Source organism: Protopterus annectens, chromosome 5.part0, assembly GCF_019279795.1.
Source record: "Protopterus annectens isolate FY-2018-M chromosome 5.part0, PAN1.0, whole genome shotgun sequence".
Classification (NCBI taxonomy): Eukaryota; Metazoa; Chordata; order Ceratodontiformes; family Protopteridae; genus Protopterus; species Protopterus annectens.
Window position 1 is genome coordinate 45984611 of NC_056735.1, and position 25552 is coordinate 46010162.

The following is a 25552-nucleotide window of genomic DNA, read 5'->3' on the forward strand; positions in this document are numbered from 1 at the left end:
ATTTCTTACATACATTTCTGCCATTAGGTGAAATACGTACAACCAGCAGGCTTGAAAATTGTTTTTGTATGCCACTGCAACCAGCTAGAAAAACATGGACCTTAAAAGCTAAAGAGGAAGAATCTTACCTGGGCACTGCCTTTCATTGTTTGTGTCTTTCGGCTTTTCCCGGTTAGAGGTCGCCACAGCGGAACTCCGGTCCGCTAATGATTGGCAGTTGATTTTTACGTACCGGCTTGCCAGGCCTGACACACAACCTTTAATGAAGGTATGCCCATTCACGCACGTTTCCATGCAGAAGATGCTCTAGCTGAGAATCGAACCGGACAGCGTCTTACTGTGAGGCGACAACGCTACCGCAGCACCACCACCGCGGGTTGCATAAAAAGGCAAAACTATACACCTTAGAGGAAAATGGAGATCTCTACAAATTTATTGGGCAACTGCAATAACCCCAAATGGAACTCTGCTTTGAGGCTGGAAACTATGGGGGTATTCAGACACACAACAAACTGCACACCCGTTTCTAGCAAGACTGATCCAGTGCACTAGAAGGGGATAATTCAAGGACAGCTGTAGTGCTCCAGCAGTATTATGACTCTGGTAAGCAGCGCTACAGAGGTCTACTGAATAATGAGCTGAAAGAAAGAGTGCGACATTCAAAGACAAGCTCTGCGGTGCTATTTTGGAGCACAAGAGTGGGACTGGGTGTGCTATTTTACAGTGCTCACCCCCTGCTGTTTGTTGAAAGGGGGATTAGTTAGCGCCACATCAGGTAAGCATTGCAAGGCTGTGTGCGCCCATCTGTATGTCAATGTGGATACATGGATATCTGTATAACTGTGTGTCAGAATGCATGCGAGTGCCTTCGCAACAGTATTATGTGGAAAGGTAGGGGGATCACTAAATTTCCCCCCCTTTCCATCTGTCCCAGTGCCCCCATCTATCAATGGCTCTCCAGTTGTCCCTGGACTATCTCCATATTAGGCTGGGGCTGGTTTAGAACTGGAAGGCGTCCTGGGAGTTGTACCAGCAACTTTCAATTGGGGGCTTTTTACTTAATGGCTTCACCTTTAGTCCTCTTCCTCCCCTGTGACCCTTGTTATGCCCAAGAGGCAGATGTGCAATGAGGACATGCTGATGTATTGCCTCCATCTCAGTGGAACCTCAGCCAAGGTCCTCCTTCCTCTTCCCAATTCTAGACTATGCACCACCTCTCACGTCCTTGGCATTCACCAGGAAACAGATGCAAATAAGACCACTCCCCCTGGAATGGAAACACCCATCCCTCCCTGCCACTGCATCAGATGACCAAGCCTGTAATCGAATCTGGGCTGGAGTCCGAGCATCTTTCCTCTACACCACCAGAGACTTTCACTGGGACATTAATGGCTTTGCTCCAGCTGCACTTAAGTGTTCAATTCAGAGACACAAAGGAGATGTTAATGAGCTTTTGCTCCGTGTAACTCTTGTACAAATCTGAATGGTTAGTTCAGTAGCATTACGGAGAGCATAACAGAGCTAACTTTTTTTGAATACCCCCTGTATCTGGCATTCTAGGAAGGTATAACTAGAAAATCAGCTGTCACCAAGTATATACTGCACCACTTTATGAACAAGCTGTCTTAGTGCTATTCTTATAAGGGGAACAGAGACAACCTCCAGAAAAGTCACTTCTACTGTACTGGACATCTCCAGAAACAAATAAAATTGTTTGCCTCCAGAAAACAGCACTATTTTTTGCAATTTTTGAGAATGGTTTTGAATCATAATATTTAACAATCTTGGCACAGAGCTCTGGGGTAGACCTTAAAAGCGCTCAAACCAGTCTGTGAGATCAAACTTACACACTGAACACTATATTACATACAATTCTGAAACAGTACTCGTTGTTCATGTTCTAGAAATGAATTGCTTCAACTAAACTGACTGGCAAATACCTGGACTGCCTATTCTATGTAGCACAACCACATAAAGCAAATGTGAGGAAAGGGTACAACAAATCACTGGCCCATAACCCTGAGACAACAAAATGGACAAGTCAACTCTAATTATCACAGGTGCTCAAACTGCAGGTGACACCACAAAGTGATTTCTTCATGGGACAAAGTCCAGATCTCAAGAACATATGCTGCGTAGGCTTCTCCCCACACCCCCTTATTTGTTTACTTATGCATACTAACTCCATGATCGACAACTACAGAGAAATAAAGAAATGTCCTGCAAAGGTAAAACGATGCCCACACTACTATAACCCTGCAGTTTACCCAAGTAATGTAAACACATTCATGGATTACTACCTTTACTGAGCTAAGACTGGAGATACTGAATTCTGTGTGAATCATTCATCGAATGACAACTAACAAGAGAAAAATACTACTTAGTACAAACAAACATGTAACCAAGTACTGACCTGCTGTCACAAAAGGAGGGTTCCAATTTGTGGTGTTAATGACCAATATTCAAGTGGCATCCAACATGGCCTGGGGGAGGGTTACACATGAGAACCATGCAAATTATCACGTGCCTTCCTTCACATTGGGCTAGAGATATTGCAGAATGGATTCTGTCACTACCTGATCATCCTGTACATTGCTATAAAAACAGTAATACTACAAGGGCAAGTTTTTTTGAAAAGCATGGGAAGAAAAAGTCCATTGTCGACATGCACAATCACTTCCCCTAACACCGTGCACCCCATCCTAGCTACACTTCTGGCTGTGAGATAACATTAACTGTTGCACCACTGTAATGAATAGGAGGTAAAACCTTTCCAATGCATAATATTCAAAAGGCATAGGGGGTCTAGACCAAGTCAGTGGTGGCAGAAAGGGGAAAAATGTAAAGAACGTCAGGCCAAAATGTATGGCTAAATCACAGGATGCATGGTTCTGTTATCAATGTACTGCGTATTTAACAGGTACATTTTTGTGATAATACAATATTAATATATGGTTCAAGTACAAACTGTGGGCAAATTCAGAAAATTTGTGTGTGTAATGTAGGACTGTATGTAATATAACTGTGCACCAAATCTCCGTGAGAGACAGGCATGCAAATTATCTAGGCTGCACATTTTCCATGTTTTTTCTTTGGTTAAATTGTTTGAGTTATACTTAAATACAGTCAATTTCTGGGCCTTTGTTGTTTTCTAAGAAGATTTCAAGTCTGCATAAACTAAAAAACACTGCTGGTGATTCCCTGCTAGTTTTTTCCCACTCATCCTCCACTTCGTCGATCTACTTTTTAAACCTGGTGACTTTAAGCTGCCCATCCTTACTGTAAATTTACCTTAATAAGCTCCTCCCTTTCTACACTGCTGTTGATAACCTTGATTTACTTATTTGCCTTTCCTCGTGCTTACATTGAAAATGTGCATTTTGCCTCCCATTGCCTATTCTCCCAATTTATTTGCTCTGAATTCATTATCTTGCTAGCAGTTGGACAAAGAAGAGTATTTTTACACTCTAACAAGCACTTATTTTTACATCAAGAGGTCAGTGGATTTTCCATGTAATGCACTGACAGGAAGCCTGGTCTGTTTTATTTGGGGAAACACTTAAGATTTCTGCATGTAGTTTTACTGGCTGGGGGGCTTATTAATCAGTTTATCTTACTTTCAGTGCCTTTATAAATTCTGTACAATTGAGTGGCTCTTGGCTCATTTATACAAAGTGATGACTTTTACTGAATAATCACACTTTTATAAGCTGTTTAAAGTACACTGCTGTACCTGTATCAAAGTTTGTTTGTGGTTGCATTTCACTCAGAACACTCCTTTACTGTGCTTTCATATTAGGAGGACTGGGATTATTCATCTAGTGGCAGTAGGTGTTTGCCTGGTCTATCTGAGCAGGGAAGCACACAAAAGGGCTCCAAGTATTTTTTTGCACTTCTCATATATGCTGCGACTGTCCTTTAGCAGTTTCAAAAAATGTATTCTCTGCTGCTGCTTTACGGAGTTAATTACACTGTACTACACTGCAGTTGTAGGTAGTTTGTGTGATCTTGTTACAATTGGGCTCCAAACCAGCCAGTCAACATTAAGAAGGTGTCTTTCCTGCACCCTTGTGGCAGAATTGTGCTGATGTAACCTGTCTTAGTTGGAGATTGCTGGTGGAAGGCTTATTGTGGGCTTTTCTTATTGGTAGTTAGCTTAAAACTTGTTTCTCTTTGCTAGTATTTAAGCCTTGCTTTTGCATGGTGCTGCTCTTCGCACAGCGACTGTTAGCAGTGCCCTTGTATACATGCAAAAGCCTATAAGCTCTTTTTTCCTGCCTAAATAGCTGTCGGTGAAACCCTTCCAAGCTTTCTGTTGCTCGAGGAGCACCTCAGCTGTGCACAGAGCAGCACTGCCTTATTGATCAACCACAGTCTATGGTCCATCTTGTAGTCTTGGTACTACCAGCACAGTCCTGTCAACCCATTCCCTTCCCTAATAAAACATACAGTAAGAGCCTGCTATAATGGACAGCAGTTTCCCATCATATCAATGGCCAGCCTGACAGACATGGAAATACTGAGACAATGTTGCAATTGTCTCATGTATACTGACAATCACTTACTCCTGAAAGAAATACTTTATGTGAAAGATGTAGTTACACTACGAAATTGGAGACAAGACTCTCACACAAGGACAAACTGAATGCCAAAAGTACAGTTTTGTACCTACCATAAATGTAGACGTTCGAGTGTTCACACTGCTGCAGTCATCACTGTTGGGTTATCCTGCCGTCAGGCAGTCCCGCAGTCGGCCCGAGTTCCAAAGTCTTGGTCCGGCGTCAGTTGCTGTCACTTCTTCCCTGACGTCAGTGCGTCAGGGGTATACAAGATGCATCAGACACCATTTTCTTCAGTTTTTCTTGCCCCAGATGTCAGGTGCCCCCAATAGGTAGGCAATACATATTTCTATATAAAAATATACATATAAAAATAAGACAAAACCTTCAGTCACAAGAAAATACACCACAGAGGTTGTATAGGATAGAAAGGAATAGATAAATCCAGCTAGTTCAGAGGGGATGGAGGGAGGGTAACCTGGACTGCAGCAGTGTGAACACTCGAACATCTACATTTATGGTAGGTACAAAACTGTACTATGTTCATCGTGTTACACTGCTGCAGTCATCACTGTTGGGTTGAATCCCAAAGCTAAGGATGGGTGGTAGTACTAGACAGGGTTTGGAGAGGCTAGTAGGCCCTGCAGAACTGCAGTGGCAAAGCCAGCTCTGGTTTTAGAGTACAGAGGTAAGTGATAATGCTTGGTAAAGGTGTGCACTGAACTCCAGGTGGCAGCCTCTAAAATATCCTTGGTTGGTACCCCTCTGAGGAAGGCTGTTGATGTTGCTGTAGCCCTGGTGGAATGGGGCCTGATGTTACCAGGCACAGATTTCCCATGGTGTGTGTAGCAGAAACGGATACAATGTCCTATCCATTTTGAAATGGTCTGTTTTGAGATGGCTTTTCCTTGAGATCCTGCAGCATAGGATACAAAGAGCTGGTCAGATTTTCTGAAAGCCTTAGTTTTATCCAAGTAGTAACGTAATGCCTGTGAATGTCCAAAACCTTTCCCCTTTGTTCTGGGGGTTTGGATAAAAGGTGGGCAAATGAATGGTTTGGTTTAGGGCCACACTGGATACCACCTTTGGCATAAAGGAAGGGTTAGTTCGTAAAGAGACTCTGTCTTGATGAAAAATGATGAATGGCTCCACTGCCATTAGGGGCCTGTAGTTCTGAGACTCTTCGTGCTGAAGTTATTGCTAGCAGCAGGGCAGTTTTCCATGATAGGAACTGTAGATCAGCAGTGAAAGCTGGTTCAAAGGGCGGAAGTGTTAGCTTTTCCAGAACAAAGTTGAGATCCCAAGTTGGTGTTGGTGCTCTCCGGGGCGGTCTTATGTTCTTAGCCCCTCTGAGGAACTGTCTTAGTAATGGATGTGAAAATATAGGAGGATCCGTGTTGAACTTGAGCTGAAATAGCTGAGGCATGGATCTTAATAGATGAGAAGGAAAGTCCTTTGTGCAACATCTCAGTTAAATATTGAAGAATCTGAGGAATATTTGGGACAAGGGGATTTTGGCCTTTAGCCTGGTTCCAGGCGCAGAATCTTTTCCATTTGTCTGAATAGACTTTCCTGGTGCTAGGCCTTCTGGCCCCCAGAATGACGTCCATCACAGCTTTAGAGAGTAGTGTTGACTGGTTATTTAAGCAATTTGCCATGCAGCCAGATTTAAAGTCTTGAGCTGCTGTGTAGAATCTGATTGTTTTGCTGAGTGAACAGGTGAGGAATTGTAGGCAAAATCCATGGTGGGCCTTGGGCCATGTTGTTTAGTATTGGATACCAGTGTTGGCGTGGCCAGTCTGGAGCAATGAGTATCATTTGTGGCCTCTCTAATCTGGCTTTCAGCAGCACCTTTGCCAGAACAGGCAGTGGAGGAAAGGCCTACACTGTCATTGTTTTCCAACTGAATGAGAGGGCATCCACTTTCCAAGCTAGTATGTGGTATGTCCTTGTGCAGAATTTCCGTAGTTGGTAGTTTTGGGGGGAAGCAAACAGATATATGTCTGGGCTCTCCCATTTTTGAGTTATCATTGCGAATACTTGTGGATCTAGTTTCCACTCATGAGGATCTGTGATGTTTCTGCTTAGATAGTCTGCCAGTGTGTTTTTCTTTCTTGGCAGGAATTGTGCTTGTAGTTGAACTTGGTAGGTCAATGCTGTGTTCCACAAGGTCATTGCTTGTCTGCATAGGGGGTAGGAGTGTGTGCCCCCTTGCTTGTTTATGTACCACATCACTGTGGTGTTGTCCGTCTTTATTAGGAGTTGTCCTGGATGTAGAAGGTCCTTGAAAGCTGTTAGGGCATTTTGCACAGCTAGCATCTCTTTTTGATTGATATGTAGATGCCTTTGGTTTGCAGGCCATTTGCCCTGAATACACTGTCCTGCCATGTGTGCTCCCCAGGCATAATCCGATGAATCTGTTGTTATAGTTTGCCTGGCTGTGGGTAAGGTGAAAGGCTGACTATTGTTGAGGTGACATGCCTGAGCCCACCATAGAAACTCCTGTTGAAGGTAGGGAATGAAGGTAGGGAATGAGTGTAATTATTGTTTCCAAGCTGTGGCTGTGTTGAGACCATACGCTTTTCAGATACCATTGTAATTTCCTCATATGCAGTTTTGAAAATGGTATTAGTAGTATGCAAGATGCCATGAATCTCAAGGCCTGCAGAATTTTTCTTGCAGGGAGTTGGGTCTTTGTTGCCATCATTTTGAAGTATTGAGTCAGATGTCTTTGCTTGTCTGGCGTGAGGTGAGCCATCTGGGCCGTTGCATTTAAGCTGGTACCCAGGAATAATATGTCTTGTGAGGGTACTAGTTTTGACTTCTTTTCGTTTACTGTGTACCCTAGGCAACTTAGAAGGTTTTTGACAAACGCCAGATGCTTTAATAGAATGTCCTTGCTTTCTGCTTGAATAAGGCAGTCGTCCAGGTATGGATATATTTGAATCCCTCTTTGTCTGCAGTATGCAATTACTGGTGCCAGGCATTTTGTGAAGACCCTGGGTGCAGTAGATAAGCCAAAGGGCAGTGCAGAGAATTGGTAATGGGTTGAACCTGCAATAAATCGGAGGTATCTTCTGCAATTTTGTCTGATAGGGACATGCAGGTATGCCTCCTTGAGGTCCAATGTTACTAGCCAAGCCTTCTTGCCCAGCATGGGAAGAAGTTGCTGTAGTGTTAGCATCTTGAATTTGGGTACTTCCAGGTATGTGTTCAGAATTGAGAGGTCCAGAATGGGTGTCCAGGCTTTGTCCTTTCGGGGAACTAAAAACAGTCTTGAGTAAAATCCTTGTCCTTGCTCCTGTGTAGGAACCTGTTGAATGGCTCTCATGTCCATGAGAGTTGAAATTTGCTTTTGAGCCTCTGCCCATTGATTCGGTAGCAGGTTTGGCATTCCTTTTATCCTTGGTAAAGTGTGAAAGTGGAATCTGTAGCCTTGAGATACAATATTTAGGACCCATTTGTCTTTTGTGATGATGTGCCAGTTATCTGTAAAAACAGCTAGTTCCCCCCCCAAGGGAGCTGCCAACAGGGTTTTGCTTGATAGTCTGAGGGGTAAGTCATTGTGTTTGTCTTCTGGTAGTTTGAGACCTCTCTTCTCCTCCTTTTTGGGTTGTGGCACTCCATTGTCGAGGCTGGTAAGAGCCTTGTGGCTGGCCTCTGCCTCTTGGGCGTCTGTATCTGCCCCTCTGTGGTCTGGCAGAAGCTGGAAAGGACCAATTTTTGGTTGGCCAATTTCTGCTGAAACGAGGAGGTTGAACCTGTAAAAGATCCTTGACCGTCTGCATAGATTTTGCCTTATCCTCCATTTTCTTTAAAACAACTTCTGCTTTTATACCAAATAAAACATCCTGCTGTAAGGGTGTATCCAATAACTTTGCTTTAACATGATCAGGCAAAGTTTGTTCTTTTAACCAAGCATGCCTACGTGTGACAGACCCTGCCACTGCTGCTCTACAAGAAGCTTCCAATGAATCAAATCCACATTGCAAGGTATGTTTTCCCACTTGTTCAGCTGCATGCAACAAATCTTGCATTTCCTTGTAATCTGGTTGGTCTGTATGTGCGAGCATTTTTTGTTTTAATGGAGACATCAGATATTGTTGATATTTCAGCATGTGAAACTGACAATTTAAGGCCCTCATAGCTAGAGTAGCTGAGGTATAAACTTTCTTTCCCCATCTGCCTAGTGCTCTAGAATCCCTTTCAGAGGGCACAGGATTTTTAGCAGTTGAGGCTTTAACCCCTTTGGGACCCTGGGAAATGGTTTCTGGGTCAGCAACAGGGCTTTTATACAGGAATTTGTGTGAGTCAGGGACTCTGTAGTATCTGTCTGGTTTGGCTGGTACAGGAGGTAGTGAATCTGGGTTAAGGCTAGATTCTGAATAATCATCCACAATGTCTAACACAGGTGGAATTGCAAGTGGTCTGTGCTGGGGTAGTAAAAGGAACTCTCGGAGCCTTTTCTTAGAATCAGAATAATCCTGGCCTTCCCAGTGGAAATGTTCCCTCATAGTATGTAAGGTTTCCCCAAAAGAGAAGCCTTCTGGGGGAGATGCTGAAGGGATAGACTCTTCAGCATCAGAATCTTCATAAGGGGGAAAGGAATATTCCTGTTCCTCAGAAGAGAATGAGGAAATTGAAACCTGGTCAGATGAAGCATAGTCTTCCTCCTGCCTTAGCCTTTTATCAGGAGGGGGATGGGAACCCCTGATTAGGGTAATTAAATCTTCAGCCATCTTAAGCATCTGTTTCCTAGGCATGGGGCCTTGTGCTGGAGACTGCTGTGCAGTCTTCTTTGTTTTTAAAGGAGTTTTCAGTTTTGCATAGGATTTAATAGTGAGTGTAGTCGGTCTGAAGACGCCTTCAGCAACTGAAGGCGTTTCAACTGCACCGGAATCTCCTTCAGGTATGGAGTCGGAAGGGCCTAAAGGTAAAGGTTGTGGAGGCCTAGTAATCTCCACTTGTGAATCGGATGTCGTCAGGGGCTGCGTAGGCACCTCACTGAAAAGCAGAGAACCGGCGACTGGCCTAGCAGAGGAATCGGAATCCGGTTTGGATTTCGGCTGCCTGTCCTTATCTTTGTGTTTTTTATGTATTCCGGTCGTTGGTTGCTCCGACGGCATGGTGTAATTAAATTTCCTACCAAAATAATGTCGGGTGAAATCAAACCGATGTTTAATAGTACGTTTACTAAACTTAGCACAGAACTGACAACCTGTGACGTTGTGGTCTGGGCCTAGGCAAGGAATACAACAAGAATGAAAGTCCTTATGAGGTATTTGATTCCCACAAGAAATGCAATTGTTAACTTTTTCTGACATCGGACTGAGGCAAGAAAAGTTTCCCCAACGGGGTACTTAGCTTTATGAAGACTTCGGTCTGAAATTCGATTTGAAAATCTCAGGAGTCGGCCAACCGGCACTTGCGAACTGCTTCTGCTTCGGGCACCGCGCGGCAAGAAAGACTGAAGAAAATGGCGTTGGATGCATCTTGTATACCCCTGGTGCACTGATGTCAGGAAAGAAGCGACAGCAACCGACGCCGGACCAAGACTTTGGAACTCGGGCCGACTGCGGGTCCGCCTGACGGCAGGATAACCCAACAGTGATGACTGTAGCAGTGTAACACGATTAACATCAGGTTGTTAGCACACACACACTTCCCACACTAAATAAGGACATGACACAAACCCACACATGCGGAGGTACTCACTAGTAACTTACCAAAAGATTAGAGGTCTCTCAAACGGAAATCACTTACACAAAAACAAACAATAAAGAAAACTACCACAATACATAGTAACACATACACCAGTGCCCCATAAGGTGTAACACCACAAAACCTAATCTACTAGTCATAGATGACTCCATTGTGAGACACACGGATGTTCCCCTTACAAGGCTGGATAAGGATAGGGTTATGGTTAGTTGCCTGTCAAGTGCCAGGATCTGTCAAGTCACTCAAACACTCAACTCACTCAACCACAACTACTGGTATGACTCTGTCATAGTCCATGTGGGGGGTGAATGACTTGAGATGTACTTCACTGTACTATATGAAGACAGACACGACTGAGCCCTCAGACTGTATGTGTCACAGGCAGGTATACGTCTAGCCTTAAACAGCATTCTACCTTCTCCAAGGATGATGCCACAATACAAAAAAAAATTATTGACTTTAACAATTGGCTTAGCTTCTGGTGTTGTTCCAAGGGGATCCAATACCGGTCAGTCTGGAAAGACATGGTCGAAAGGCCACGCTGGTTTGCCGGAAGTAGTTTGCACCTGCCTCCTCAAGGCTTTTGGATATACTGCAAAAGGCATTAGCCATCCCAAATAACCAACCTCCCAACATAACACTATCCTCTCTAGATAAACTCAAAGTACTACTGCTTGATGCTAGGATTCTAAACAAGAAAATGCACTCCCTGGAAGCACTCCTTACTTTGGAAGATACTGATGTCTGTACAGTCACCAAGATATTGCTCAAAAGCATGGAAAAGCACCCAAACCATGCAGGGCTGCAATGTCTTCCATACATTCAGACCACAAACTAAGCATTAAATAACCAAAGGAGGTGGTGTATCCATCTTTATTAAGGATAAATGCACCTCGAGACTGGTCAAACAGTATGACTCTCTTGAGCTAATCCATGTCCCATTAAAGGCAAAGCCCCCTACCACATCACAGCTAGATATATGTCCCCCGACATGAAACAGGAAAAGCATATTGCATATCTGGACTTACTGGCCATACAACCATTGACTGAGAAACATGCATGACCCCACAAACATGCCGGCTCACAGGTTCTTGGACTTTGTCAATGCAAGTGCTGTGGAACAGCTAGTCACCACAGCCACAAGAGGCTTAATGTCCTGAACGTAGTACTCCCTAACATGAGAGAGAGCACTGCATGCCTGAACCCCCCCTCCCATGTGATGTCCTCCCTGGTAAGATCGGACCATAAATCAGTCTTGTTCAATGTAATTATATGATCAGATACCCAATCAAGCTCAAACATGCTTAAGAATTTTTGTAAGACAAATTATCTCCTACTAAATGATGGTGTAAGAAGCTCCAAGGCTCCCTCAAACGTCGATAACATGGACTCCTATGCAGAGGTGTACACCAATGCACTGTATAACCACTTAAGCAGCTGTAGAGAATCAGCTGTATCTGCTGGATTAAAACCAGGGCTTGTCTAAAAAACAAGCCACCATGGTGGACCCTAGTATAAACAGGCTATAGAACAACAGAAAGAAACTAATAAACAAGGACGAGAGAGAACCGGCAAAGTAGAGGAAGAAACCCCTCTCTAGCATAAACAAACAAATTAGAGAGATCTTGTCAAGTCCTCCAAAGCTAATTATGAAGCATAAATAGCCTCCCTAGCTAAGGATAATCACCAGACATTATTTAACTACATCAGAAATCTAAAAGGGACTACCTAGCTATGCTCTGAACTGGTTGTAGGTGGCAAAAGCCAACCTGCTAGCGAACAGATTTGCAGAAAATCTCACCCCTCTCCTCCCCTCCAGTCATCCCCCAAAGTATACATGCCACCATTCCTCAGCCTATTATCTCAAGACACCAGGTCATCTCAGTGCACTCCAAAGCCAAAACATGGCATCAATGGGACTAGACAACATCCCAGGTTAAACTTAAAATGACCTAGCAGACCCACTTGTATCCCCTTTTTAACCACAGCTTGCAAACTGGCTATGTTCTGGTGGAATGGAGGACAGCAACAATAATACCTCTGCACAATGGGGGACCATCAACAAACCTTGAGAATTACAGGACCATAAGCTTGACTAGCATCATCTGCAAGGCCACGGAAAGAATCATTATGGACATTATTAACAAGGACATAGATAATCTCCAATCTCTGGATTCAACACAGTTCTGATTCGGTAAAGGTAGGTCACGTCTGTTAAACATGGCTGACTTCTTTGAGAAAGTCAACACAGCCCTGGACGATTGAAAGACCATGCATACTCCCTAGCTTGACCTAACCAAGACATCTAATGCAATCCCCACTTAGGTATCACAGAGAAACTCTCCCAGTTGGGAGTTAACCCCTACATTACTAGATGGGTAGCCAACTGGCTCATCGATAGGACACATACTGTCAAAGTGGGTGACTTCACCTCTAGCAAAAGACACAGGGGTTCTGTGTTGGGCCCCTTATTGTTTGAAATTTATTTCTTAGAAGTCCAGACAAACTTGGATGGCCTGTGGCTGACCAAGTTCACTGGCAATTTACAAATTGCGAGCAATCATCGAGTCCCCTAACAATGATAATATCTTGCAGATACGGTTAACGCAGACAAGTGATTGGTGCTAAAGCTAAATGCAAAAATTGCATTATTATTTCCTTTGGGAAAGCAGAGATCCCTGCAAATTACATTACAGACAGCACCCCCTTAAGTGTAGACCCAGTGGTATGTGATCTGGGTACTCAGGTTGACTGCAATTTGAACTTTGAATACCACGTACCACAGTAGTAAGGAAACCCTTCAATGTGGCAATATTACAAGTAAAGGCATTGCATTTAGATCTAAGGATGTTATAATTCCATTACACTCGACCCTCACCAGACCAATAACTGAGTACACTGTTCCCTTTTGCATGTACCTTACCAGACACCTGCAACAACTGGAGAGACCACAGAGGTTTCTCACCAAAGAATTACAGGGTACACATAAGTCTTGGTGCAGAAAGACTGAAAGTCCTGTCCTTGTACTGTCGCCTACAGGTTGCTAAAGGGCGACAGGTGCCTGGCTTACAGGGCAGTTTCTGACCCAGCCCTGATGGAAATGCTACACATTTTTTTTGTTGTGTCTTTCGGCTTTTCCCGGTTAGGGGTCGCCACAGCGGAACTCCAGTCCACTAATGATTGGCAGTAGATTTTTATCTGCCGAGTTGCCAGCCCTGACGCACAACCTTCAATGAAGGTACGCCCATTTATGCATGTCTCCAGACAGAAGACGGTCTAGCTGAGAATCGAACGAGACAACGTCTTACTGTCAGGCGACAAATCAAAATGCATTTTAACCTAGCCTCTGACATAAAGAGGTCATGCTAGACAGAAAGATGCATCTCCCAGAGACTGTGACTTCTCTAGAAGAAGCTTCCAATTCACGAGAAAGAGAGCCCATCCCTGACCCTCTTCAAACACTACCTAGGATCAATGGATGGGGGACTGCAAATTCACTCCTGAGGTGGTGGCCATGTCCCTCTTGGTCACAAAGTCAGTGTTAACTACCACAGACCCTTACCTCTGTGAACTTCACTCAACTAACCACCGACAACTGGGCGAACTCAGGATAAACATGGCTAGGCTTGTAAGGGCTCTAGAGATGTTAGACTAGTAACCTCCGATGAACCTGTGACACCAGGGAAATACTGCCAGTCCAGCTAGCTGGAATTATGTAAATAATTATATGTCACTTGAAAATATTAATATGATTTATATAGAAATGTGACACTGCCAGCCCAGCTATCTGGAATTTTGTAAATAATCATATGTCATTTGTGAATAGTAATGTGATTCATATGCTTATCTTACAAATGTAAGAGAACTATATCTTATGTGTATATTAAACTACTGGTGCAGAATGTGTGTTGAACTGTATGTTATGTACTGAGCTTTAAGAATGTAACCACAGAGTACCCTACTGGAAAAGAAGATAAATGTATATAAACTATATACCTGTGCAAATGTGTTTTAATAGTAGAAGCTGGAACATACAGAGTTAACTTGCAAAGCTTCAAGAAAATAAGTTAAAATTGTTTTACGATTGGGTTATCTCAGTTTCAGTGAAACAGACAATTCTCTAGAGCTAGAGGTTTTTCTATTGTCTTGAAACAGAAATAATTACTAGGTTTCAAATGTAAAAGCATTTTATTGTTATACAACTTACAGGTTTTGCAAACTTCTGAAAGATATGTACTTCTCACACAGAGATGTTAAAATTATGTTAGTTTCTGTTAGCCTGGGAACTGAAGGCAGATGACAAAGTGATGTCATCCAGGCTAACTCAGCGGAAATATGCAATATTAATTTAAGAACCCTCTCAGAGAGGGAGAGAAGGCATTTTGTATCTTGTGTTGGACCTAGAAACATCCATTTCAGTACTTCTGCCTGCGTCTTGCTCTGTAAGTCAGTCTATGATGCAGTAATTTATTTTAAATATAGATAGGAATATGGTAAATATTAGTTTAGATGTTTTCTGCATTTAACTAAGGCTGTCCTACAATGTTGTTTTAAAATATTTCCTGTGATTCTGAACACTGTAGTTACTGTGTTGATGGAGTATTATCTTGTTCTTTTATTATTTATTAAATACATTTAAACCTATCTTTGTGGCTGATTTTTGTCAGACATATTTAAGCTCTTAGAGTACTTGCATATGTATTTGGTGACACTATACAGGCCGCTCCTAAATAGCCTTGGTCACACTTACCATATGGATAATAGTAACATTACACAGTAGGATTGGTCACCCTTTGTAAGGGGCTTTATAGTAGCTGATAAGTATGGGTTGGTGACAGTGATAATTACCTTATAGTCTAGGAAAAAGGAGGCATAGCTAGTAAACCTGTGCCAGCCTTCTCCAGGGGTGTGTGTGTGTGTGTGTGTGTGTGTGTGTGTGTGTGTGTGTGTGTGTGTGAGTGTGTGTGTGTGTGTGTGTGAGTGTGAGTGTGTATAAAGCAGATCTTAAAGAGAGGGAGTGTGTGTGTGTGTGTGTGTGTGTGTGTGTGTGTGTGTGTGTGTGTGTGACAGTACTGTTGGACAGAGAGGGTGCTGGAGGGTCTTGGCTTGACCCCTCAGCTGAGATCTTAACCCTGTAGCTGTGCCAGTGGGCAGTCTTACTGGGATCTGGAAAAAGAGGAAGAAACCAGTCCCCAGACTGACTGTGATCTGTGTGTGCTCTTAAGCGAAATTGTACTTTACTGTGTGTGTACTTGTTATCCTCCCATTGTGTACATCCCTCACTGTTGCCAGTGCTGAGAACTGAGGCTTCTTGACTACTGGAACAGTACAGGGGCATCACAGAACCTATAACAGATTACAAGACAATGGTGTACTATGCGGTAAGACCCTCCACATTCTATTTTGTCAGAGTCATACCTATCAACTGTACAGATTTTCGCAGAATGTCTAGATTTTGACTCATATTTTTAGCCTGTCCCTCATGAAATTTGTGGTTTTCCGGGAAATCACTGAGTATTTAAGTCACTAAATAACACACATTTGAGTTTCATACTTCACAGCTTTCAGAAGTTGCATGTCAGCACAAATCATGATATTCGATCAGCTTTCTAAGTTTATAAGAGCAGCATTTAAAATCTGTCCCTGAAGGTGGCCGCTGTGGTGTAGCGGTTAGCACTGTCGCCTCACAGCAAGAGGTTCTCCAGTTAGATTCCCAGCTGTGGTGCCTTCTGTGTGGAGTCTGCATTTCCTCCTTACGGTCATGTGGGTTTCCTCTGGGTGCTCCGGTTTCCTCCCACATCCCAAAGACATGCAGTAAGTGGACTGGGCCCTCTAAATTGGCCATATGTGAAAATGTGTGTGGGAGTGAGTGGTACAAATGAACTACCATGGCAGGGCTAGCCACGTGGCACAGTAAACCTTGGCTAGAGATGATTGTCACTGCTGAAATTACACCCTGACCCCATGTGCAAAATGGGAAAAGGGGTTAAAGTGAGGATGTACGGATGCATTTAAAATCTGTCCCTACTGTTAGGCCTGTGTGCCTCATTATTTAGGCTTTGTCCATATTTCTTTTGCTAAGAGGTTGAAAGGTATGGTAGGAGTACACATACAAATTATTTATTTGTCTTTGCTTATCGGGAAAGTCAGACTACCTAATAGCCATTTTCAGTGGAGGCCCAGGGAGAAAAAGCTCCATTTGCTTACACTGCATTATACTAAGTTCCAGTCAAACACAGAGCATTTACATTTATACACAAACAAAGGTTACACTTATACAGTGTAAGATTTTCCAGAGATGGAAGTTAATAAAAAGAAACATGCAACTTAGTGGATTATACAGGCAGCAGTTATGTATAAAAAATGTTTTTTTGTCATTTTAGTAAGAGGTTGAGAATATTACGTTTAAGGACAGTATCATACAGTTCCATGCCCCCACAAACACACGCATGCAGGATCATAGATACTTCACAAGTGTTACACCAACTACTTGCTATTTGTTCCCAACAGTTCAGGAACTGAAATACAGGCCTGCAGATTGTGTAGGTTTTTTTGAGCGTACTAACCCCTCTTCCATTTCCTGCTGACATGTTGCTCGGCTGCCAACAGCTGTGTAACCACAGAATTAATTAATTAAATTACTTATTCAATTAAATTAATTAACTAAAATAAATAAATAAAAAAGTACAGTTTTGTACCTACCATAAATGTAGATGTCCGATAGACATGCAACTGCAGTCATAACATGTGGGTTGTCCTGCCTCAGGCAGCCCTCGGTCGGCCAGATTCCAAAGTCTGGGTCCGACGTCGGCTGATGTCGCATTTCTCTCCGACGTCAGAGCGGCTGGAGTACATAAGCATCAGCCAACGCCATTTTCTTCAGTGTTTCTTGCCCCAGATGCCAGGTGCCCTCCAAGGAAGGCTGTAATCAAATTGGAAGACAAACAGGATTCCAAACAAATAAATGAGCAATAAAACAAATACACCATAACAGATATCCCCAGCTAAGAGTAACGGGATAGGAGTGGACCCTAGGCATAGAGGGGTATGGAGGAGCGAAAATCCGACTGCAGTTGCATGTCTATCGGACATCTACATTTATGGTAGGTACAAAACTGTACTATGTCCTTCAAGAATGCAACTGCAGTCATAACATGTGGGTAGAATACCATAGCTTAGCTGGGGGAGGAGGAATGCTCTAGGAAAAAGATGGTGTGGCAATCAAACCCTGCAGGACTGCCGAAGCAAAGCCTGCTCTGGATCTGGAGTATAGAGGGAGATTGTAGTGTTTGGAGAATGTATGCACGGAGCTCCATGTAGCAGCTTCTAGAATGTCCTTAGTAGGCACCCCTCTTAAGAATGCTGTAGAGGTGGCTGTAGCTCTGGTGGAATGTGGTCTGACATTGGCTGGAACAGTCTCTCCATGAAAGTAATAACAGAATCTGATGCAGTGTCCAATCCATTTTGAAATAGTCTGTTTTGAAATTGCTTTTCCTTGGACTGCAGGGGCGTAAGCTACAAAAAGTTGTTCAGACTTCCTACTGGCCTTGGTTCTGTCCAGGTAGTATCGAAGTTGTCTGTGAATGTCCAAGGTATGCAACAGTTTTTCCCCCTTATTCTCAGGATTGGGGAAGAAAGCAGGCAGATGAATGGCTTGATTTAAAGAAACCCTAGATACCACCTTTGGCATAAAAGTAGGGTTGGTCCTTAATGAAACCCTGTCTCTGTGAAAAATAATGAAGGGTGGTATTGCCATTAGGGCCTGTAGCTCCGAAACCCTTCTTGCTGAGGTAATTGCCAACAGGAAAGCTGTCTTCCATGACAGAAATTGCAAGTCAACTGAAGCTGCTGGCTCAAATGGAGGTAGAGTCAGTTTTTCTAGGACAAAATTGAGGTCCCAGGCTGGCACTGGGGCCTTTCTTGGTGGCTTAATGTTCTTAATTCCCTGAGGAATTGCCTTAGTAAAGGGTGTGAAAAACAGGAGGATCAGTGTTGTATCTAGCTGAAATAGCAGATGCATGTATCTTTATGGAAGAATATGAGAGGCCGTTCTTTAACATATCTGCCAAATATTCCAAGATGAGTGGGATGTTCAACAATGATGCATCATGTCCCTTGCTGGTATTCCAATTGCTGAATCTTTTCCACTTTGCTAAGTAAACCTTTCTGGTGGATGGTCTTCGAGCCTCTGTTAGTATCCGCTGAACTTCCTTGGAGAGAGATAGGCTGAAGTTATTTATGGGATCTCCCAGGCTGTTAGCTGCAGTGTCTGAAGATTTGGATGCACTTTCGAAATTGTGTTGAGTCAAAAGTAGAGGCCATTGGGGAAGGGCCCACCTCCTGGTGTGACATATGTTCCGTAGTAGTGGGTACCAGTGTTGTCTTGGCCAGTCTGGAGCTATTATGATTCCCTTGGGTCTCTCTGCTTTGATCTTTAGTAATACTGAGGTCATCAGTGGCAGAGGTGGGAATGCATAGATTGTTAGGGAGTTCCAGTTGAATGAGAGGGCATCTATTTTCCAAGCTTTTGGGTGGTATGTCCTTGTGCAGAATTTTGGTAGAAGATGGTTGAGGTGAGAGGCAAATAGGTCCACTTCTGGCTTGCCCCATGTCGAAGTGAGTTGTGTGAAGGCCTTCGGATGTAACCTCCACTCGTGTGGATCTGTGAAATTCCTGCTTAGGCTGTCCGCCAACACATTGTCTTTGCCTGGAACAAACTGGGATTGTAACTGGATGTTTAGGCTCAGTGATTTCTCCCAAAGATGCATTCTCAGTGATTTCTCCCAAAGATGCATTGTCAGTCTGCAAAGGGGGTAAGAGTGGGTGCCCCCTTGCTTGTTTATGTACCACATCACAGTGGTGTTGTCTGTCCGTATCAGTAAATGGCCTTGCTGGAGTTGGCGTTGAAAGGTCTCGATGGCATGCATTACTGCCAGCATTTCCTTTTGGTTTATATGCAGATGTGTTTCCTTTGGAGACCATTGTCCTTGTATACACCTGCCTTCCATGTGCGCCCCCCATCCAAGCTCTGAGGCGTCTGTGGTCATGGTCTGTGTTATCTGTGGTTTTCTGAATGACATACCTGTGTTTGCCTGGCTCACCGAGGCCCACCATAGGAATTCCTTTTGTAGGCATGGAATGAGCGGTATGATTGTCTCCGAGTTGTTGCTGTGTTGAGACCAAATGCTTTTTAGGTACCATTGAAGCTTTCTCATGTGTAGTCTTGCTAATGGAACCAGGAGAATGCAGGATGCCATGTAACCCAGGGCCTGTAGGAATCTCCTTGCAGTCATCTGGGTGAGTTTTGCTAAACCTTTGAAGTAATGAGTTAACTTCTCTTGCTTGTCTTCTGTCAGGTAAGCCATCTGAGAGGCTGTGTCTAGTTTGGCTCCTAAGAAGATTATTTGCTGGCATGGCTGCAGTCTTGACTTTTGGAAGTTGACTGTGTATCCCAGAGCTTGAAGTAATCATATGACATAATCCAGGTTTTTTGTCAACATCAATTTGTCGTCCGCTTATATGAGGCAGTCGTCCAGGTATGGGTAAATTTGTATCCCCTGGAGCCTGCAATGAGCAATTACTGAAGCCAGGCATTTTGTGAATACTCTGGGTGCAGTAGATAAGCCAAATGGCAATGCTGAGAATTGATAATGCTCTGGCCCTGCAAGAAATCTGAGGTATCTTCTGCAGCTGTGTCTGATAGGGACATGCAGGTATGCCTCCTTGAGGTCCAAAGTAATCAGCCAAGACCCCTTGCCCAGCATGGGAAGGAGTTGCTGTAGAGTCAGCATTTTGAACTTTGGTACTATGAGAAAGGTGTTTAATGCGGACAAGTCCAGTATTGGTCTCCATTGAGATTCTTTTCTTGGAACAAGGAACTTGAGTAAAACCCCTGGTCTTGTTCTTGTTGTGGAACTCTTTCTATTGCTTTCATCCGAGTCAGCAGAGTGATTTGCTTGATAGCCTCTGCCCTCTGGTTTTGTGGTAGGTTTGGCATGCCTTGTTTTCTAGGTAAGGTATGAAAATGAAACCTGTACCCTCGGTCTATAATGCCCAAAATCCATTTGTCCTTTGTCAGTCTGTGCCAATTTTCTGCAAACAGAGATAATTTCCCACCCAAGGGAGCTTCTATTTGTTCCCTGGTAAGCGGTAGTAGAGGAAAGTAATTGAGATTGTGGTTGTGGGGCAGGTGAAACCCCTGCGTCACTTCTTTGGTTTCCTGGCTGCCATTGTCGTCCCCTGTAAGGGCCTCTGTATTGGCCTCTTCCTCGGCCACGTCTGTTCTTACCCCTTTGAAACTTTTCTGGATTAGGAAAGGACCAGTTTTTAGAAGGCCAATTCCTACTGAATCTGGGGGGTTGAACCTGGAGGAAATCTTTCACCGTCTGAACTGATTTTGCTTTTTCTTGATGGTCTTTAACACATCCTTAGCATTCGCACCAAAAAGCTTGTTCTTTTCCAAAGGTGCATCCAGAAGTTTTGCTTTTACATGATCTGGTAGAGGTTGATCTTTTAACCAAGCATGTCTACGAATGACTGCCCCTGTCATAGCTGCCCTACATGAAGCTTCCAGTGCATCATATCCACACTGCAGGAAGTGATTGCTTACTTGCTGAGTGTTATGTACAGCTTCCTGCAAAGTCTTCCTGTCTAAAGGATCAGGAGTGGCTAATGTTTTTTGTAAATCTTCTAACAGGTAATCCTGATATTGTAACATATGAAAAAGGCAATTTAAAGCTCTCATAGATAAGGTAGTGGATGTGTAAACCTTTTTGCCCCATCTCTCTAATGACCTAGCTTCCCTGTTGGAGGGCAATGGATTTTTAGAGGTGGAGGCTGAAAAGTACAGTTTTGTACCTACCATAAATGTAGATGTTCGAGGATTCCATTGCTGCAGTCCTAACAATTGGGTATAGTCCGCATCCAGTCGGCCCGAATACCAGAGTATAAGGCTGACGTCGGTCATGGCGCATTAGACTGACGTCAGTACGTCAGGGTACTAATGCGCATGACCGGCGTCCTATCCTCAGTCTTTTCTTGCCCCAGATGTCAGAAGACCCTAAAAAGACAAGGCCCAAAAAAAAAACCTGCACCAAAACATGAACAATATATACAAAAATATAAGCAGGTAAACTCACCTACACTACCACCCCTAAACACAGAGGGGAAGGAGGGAGGTTAAATTGGACTGCAGCAATGGAATCCTCGAACATCTACATTTATGGTAGGTACAAAACTGTACTATGTTCTTCGTCTTCCATTGCTGCAGTCCTAACAATTGGGTAGAATCCCAAAGCAGAGGTAAGGGAGGCTGGCAAATCATAAAGAAGCAGGAGCTGACAACATGCCTTGCAAAACAGCTGTGGCAAAACCAGCCCTAGACTTAGAGTAGATAGGAAGGTGATAATGCTTAGAGAAAGTATGCACTGAACTCCAAGTAGCTGCTTCCAAAATATCCTTAGTTGCCACCCCGTAGAAATGCTGTTGAAGTGGCAGTAGCCCTAGTGGAATGAGGCCTAATCCCAGCTGGAACCTCCTTGCCATGATGGGAATAACAAAATGCAATGCAAAAGCCAATCCACCTAGAAATAGTTTGTTTTGACACAGGCTTGCCCTGAACTCAAAGCAAAAGAAACAAACAACTGCTGAGACTGTCTAAAATCCTTAGTCCTGCTTAAGTAATAACGCAATTGCCTGTGTACATCTAAAGTATGCAAAATCTTTTCCCTTTATTTTGGGGGTCTGCATAAAAAGTAGGCAAATGAATAGTCTGGTTTAAAGCCACACTAGAAACCACCTTAGGCATAAAGGAAGGATTAGTACGTAATGATACCCTATCCTTATGGAAAATCAAAAGGGCTCGACTGCCATAAGGGCCTGCAACTCAGACACCCTTCTTGCAGAAGTAATAGCCAACAAAAAGCAGTCTTCCATGACAAATATTTCAATTCAGCAGTAGCCGCAGGCTCAAAAGGTTGTAGAGTAAGTTTTTCCAACACAAAATTGAGATCCCAAGCAGGAGTAGGAGCTCTACGTGGGGTCTTATATTCTTTGCCCTCTAAGAAACTGCTTGAACAAAGGATGTGAAAACAAAGGTGGGTCACAATCATAGTGAGCAGAAATTGCTGCAGCATGAATCTTAATAGAAGAGAAGGACAACCCTTTGTCCAATAACTCGGTAAGATATTGAAGAGCCACACTCAAATTAGGCTCAGAAATCTCCAAATTCCTTGCTGCACTCCAAAATAAAAATCTCTTCCATTTTGCTACACTCTCCTTGTACTAGGTCGTCTAGCTTCCATAATCACATTTAAAACTTGTTGAGGAAGTTGAGACCTGCTGTGTTTCAACACAGAATATGCCAGGCTGTTAGATGAAGAGAGTGAAGCTGGACATTGAGCAGACGACCGTCCTCTTGAGATAACAGATGAGGAATCAGAGGTAAAGGCCATGGAGGCTTCTTTACCAGACTCCGTAGTAGTGGGTACCAGTGTTGCCGAGGCCAATCTGGAGCTATCAAAATCATCCTTGGCCTGTCTTGTCTGACCTTTAATAGCACCTTTGGAAGAAGAGGCAGAGGTGGAAAGGCATACACATGAAGATTTTCCCAACTGAAAGACAGAGCATCCACTTTCCAAGCTGTGTGATGAAACCCCTTTGTGCAATACTTTGGCAGCTGGTGGTTTAGTGGAGAAGCGAACAGATCTATGTCTGGAGTTCCCCATGACACTGTCAATGTCTGAAATACATGAAGATCCAGTTTCCACTCGTGGGGATCCATGATTTGTCTGCTTAACACATCTGCTAAGGAGTTCTGTGCTCCTGGCAGAAACCTTGCCTGAAGAGTTAGTTGCAAGCTTAGCGCAATCTCCCATAAAATCATTGCTTGCCTGCATAGAGGATAAGAATGTGTTCCCCCTTGCTTGTTGATGTACCACATGACAGTTGTGTTGTCTGTTAGAATCAACACCTGTCCTGGAAGAAGTAACTCCTTGAAAGCCAGTAAAGCGAACTGGACTGCTAACATCTCCTTCATGTTGATATGTAGATGCTGTAGTCTGGCAGGCCACTTGTCTTGTATCCACTTTCCATGTAGATGAGCTCCCCAAGCAATGTCCGAGGCATCTGTCGTTAAAACCTGACTCGCCTCTGGCCGGGTCACAGAGAGTCCCTTGTTTAGGTGACATTCCTGAGCCCACCACAAAAATTCCCTTTGAAGGCAAGGTATTATGGGAATGACAGTGTCTAAATCCTGGCAGTGCTGTGTCCATACATTTTTGAGATACCATTGTAACTTCCTCATATGCAGTTTGGCATTGGGAAGCACCAGAATACAAGATGCCATGAACCCTAATGCTTGAAGGACTGTCCCTGCAGTCAGCACGGACTGATGAGATAGATGATGGAAGTAAAGTGATAGACTCATTTGTTTGTCCGGGGTTAAAAAGGCCATCTGGGCTGCTGTATTCAGTCTCACACCCAGAAAGCACATGTCTTGAGAGGGTACTAGACTGGACTTTATTTCGTTCACAGAATACCCTAGGCATCTTAGCACTGCTATAACATATTCCAGATGCTGTAGAAGGTCTTCCTTTTCTTGAGCCAGAATCAGGCAGTCGTCTAAGTAAGGATAGATTTGAATTCCTTGTAGCCTGAAGTAAGCTATCACTGGAGCCAGAACCTTTGTGAATACTCTGGGCAGTAGATAAGCCAAAGGGCAATGCAGAGAACTGATAATGAGAATCTCCAGCTCGAAACCGCAGATACTTCCTGCAACTTAGCTTGATAGGCACATGAAGGTAAGCTTCCTTGAGATCTAAAGTTACCATCCAGTGATCTTTGCCCAGCAGAGGCAAAAGCTGTTGTAACGTCAACATCTTGAACTTGGGAATGTCCAGATAAGTGTTGAGGAGAGATAAATCCAAAATTGGTCTCCACGTGTTCCCCTTCTTTGGTACTAGGAACATGCGGGAATAAAATCCTAGGCCCCTTTCTGATACAGGGACTGGCTGAATGGCCCCCATTTTGAGTAACTGAGAAACTTGCTTGTGAGCCTCTTTTCTTTGTGGAGGAGGAACGTCTGGCATGCCTTTGAAAGGGGGCATTGTATGGAAATAAAACCTGTAACCGTGGTGAATAATGTCCAACACCCATCTGTCTTGAGTAATTAAATCCCAATTTTCTTTGAAAAGAGACAGTCGTCCTCCCAAAGGAGCTGCCAGACGAGAATCTACTGGCAGCTGAAAAGGCAGGTCATTGGGTCTGCTTACGAAAGGACTGACCCCTGCCCTCACCAGAAGTCTGAGCAGGTGAACTCCCTGTTCTAGACCTAAAAGAACCAGGAGCCCTGCCCCTACCACGTCTAGACTTACCCCTAGACTGGGAGTCATAAGCAGGATAAGTCCACCCCTTAGCAGGCCAATTTCTACTAAACTTCGGTGGCTGTACCTGCAAAAAATCCTTAACAGTTTGCATAGATTTAGCTTTGTCCTCCATTTTCTTTAAAACTGCTTCCACAGGCGAACCAAACAACACATCAGACTGTAAAGGTGCATCTAAAATCCTTGTCTTAACATGCTCAGCCAAATTCTGATCCCTTAACCAGGCATGCCTGCGAAGAACCGAACTAGTGGCAGCCACCCTCGAGGAGGCCTGCACAGCATCAAAGCCACATTGCAAAGAATGCTTGCCCACTTGTTCAGACACATAAACCAAATCCAGCAACTCTTTACACTCAATACCTTCCGCCAAAGCATCCACCTTAGACTTCAATTGAGAAAGGAGATAATTTTGATATTTCAGCATGTGGAACTGACAATTCAATGCTCTCATGGCTAAAGTGGAAGAAGTATACAGTTTCTTACCCCACCTATCCAAAGCCCTAGCCTCCTTGTCAGTGGGAACAGGATTTCTAACCACAGAGGCTTTAACACCTTTAGGCCCCTGAGAAACAGTTTCTGGGTCCGCCCTAGGACTCTTAAACAAATACTTATGAGCTTCGGGCACCCTATAGTACCTATCAGGTTTAACAGGAGCAGGAGGCAAAGAATCAGGGTTCAGGGAAGCCTCTGCAAAAACATCTTCCACCACAGTCAACACAGGAGGTATAGCTAAGGGCCTATGCTGGGGTAAAAACAAGAATTCCCTAAGCCTCTTCCTGGAATCAGAGTAATCCTGGCCTTCCCATTTAAAGTGCTCCCTCATGGAATGCAGAGTCTCTGAGAATGAAAAATCCTCAGGAGGAGAAGCCGAAGGAGTGGCATCATCTATAT

At 43.7% G+C, this 25552-nt stretch overlaps 1 protein-coding gene across 3 annotated transcripts in view; it reads right to left on the minus strand.

Moving 5' to 3' along the window:
* BCL9 (BCL9 transcription coactivator) overlaps positions 1–25552 on the minus strand; it is a 1690791-nt gene that overhangs the window by 830912 nt on the left and 834327 nt on the right. The gene's annotated exons all lie outside the window — the stretch shown is intronic.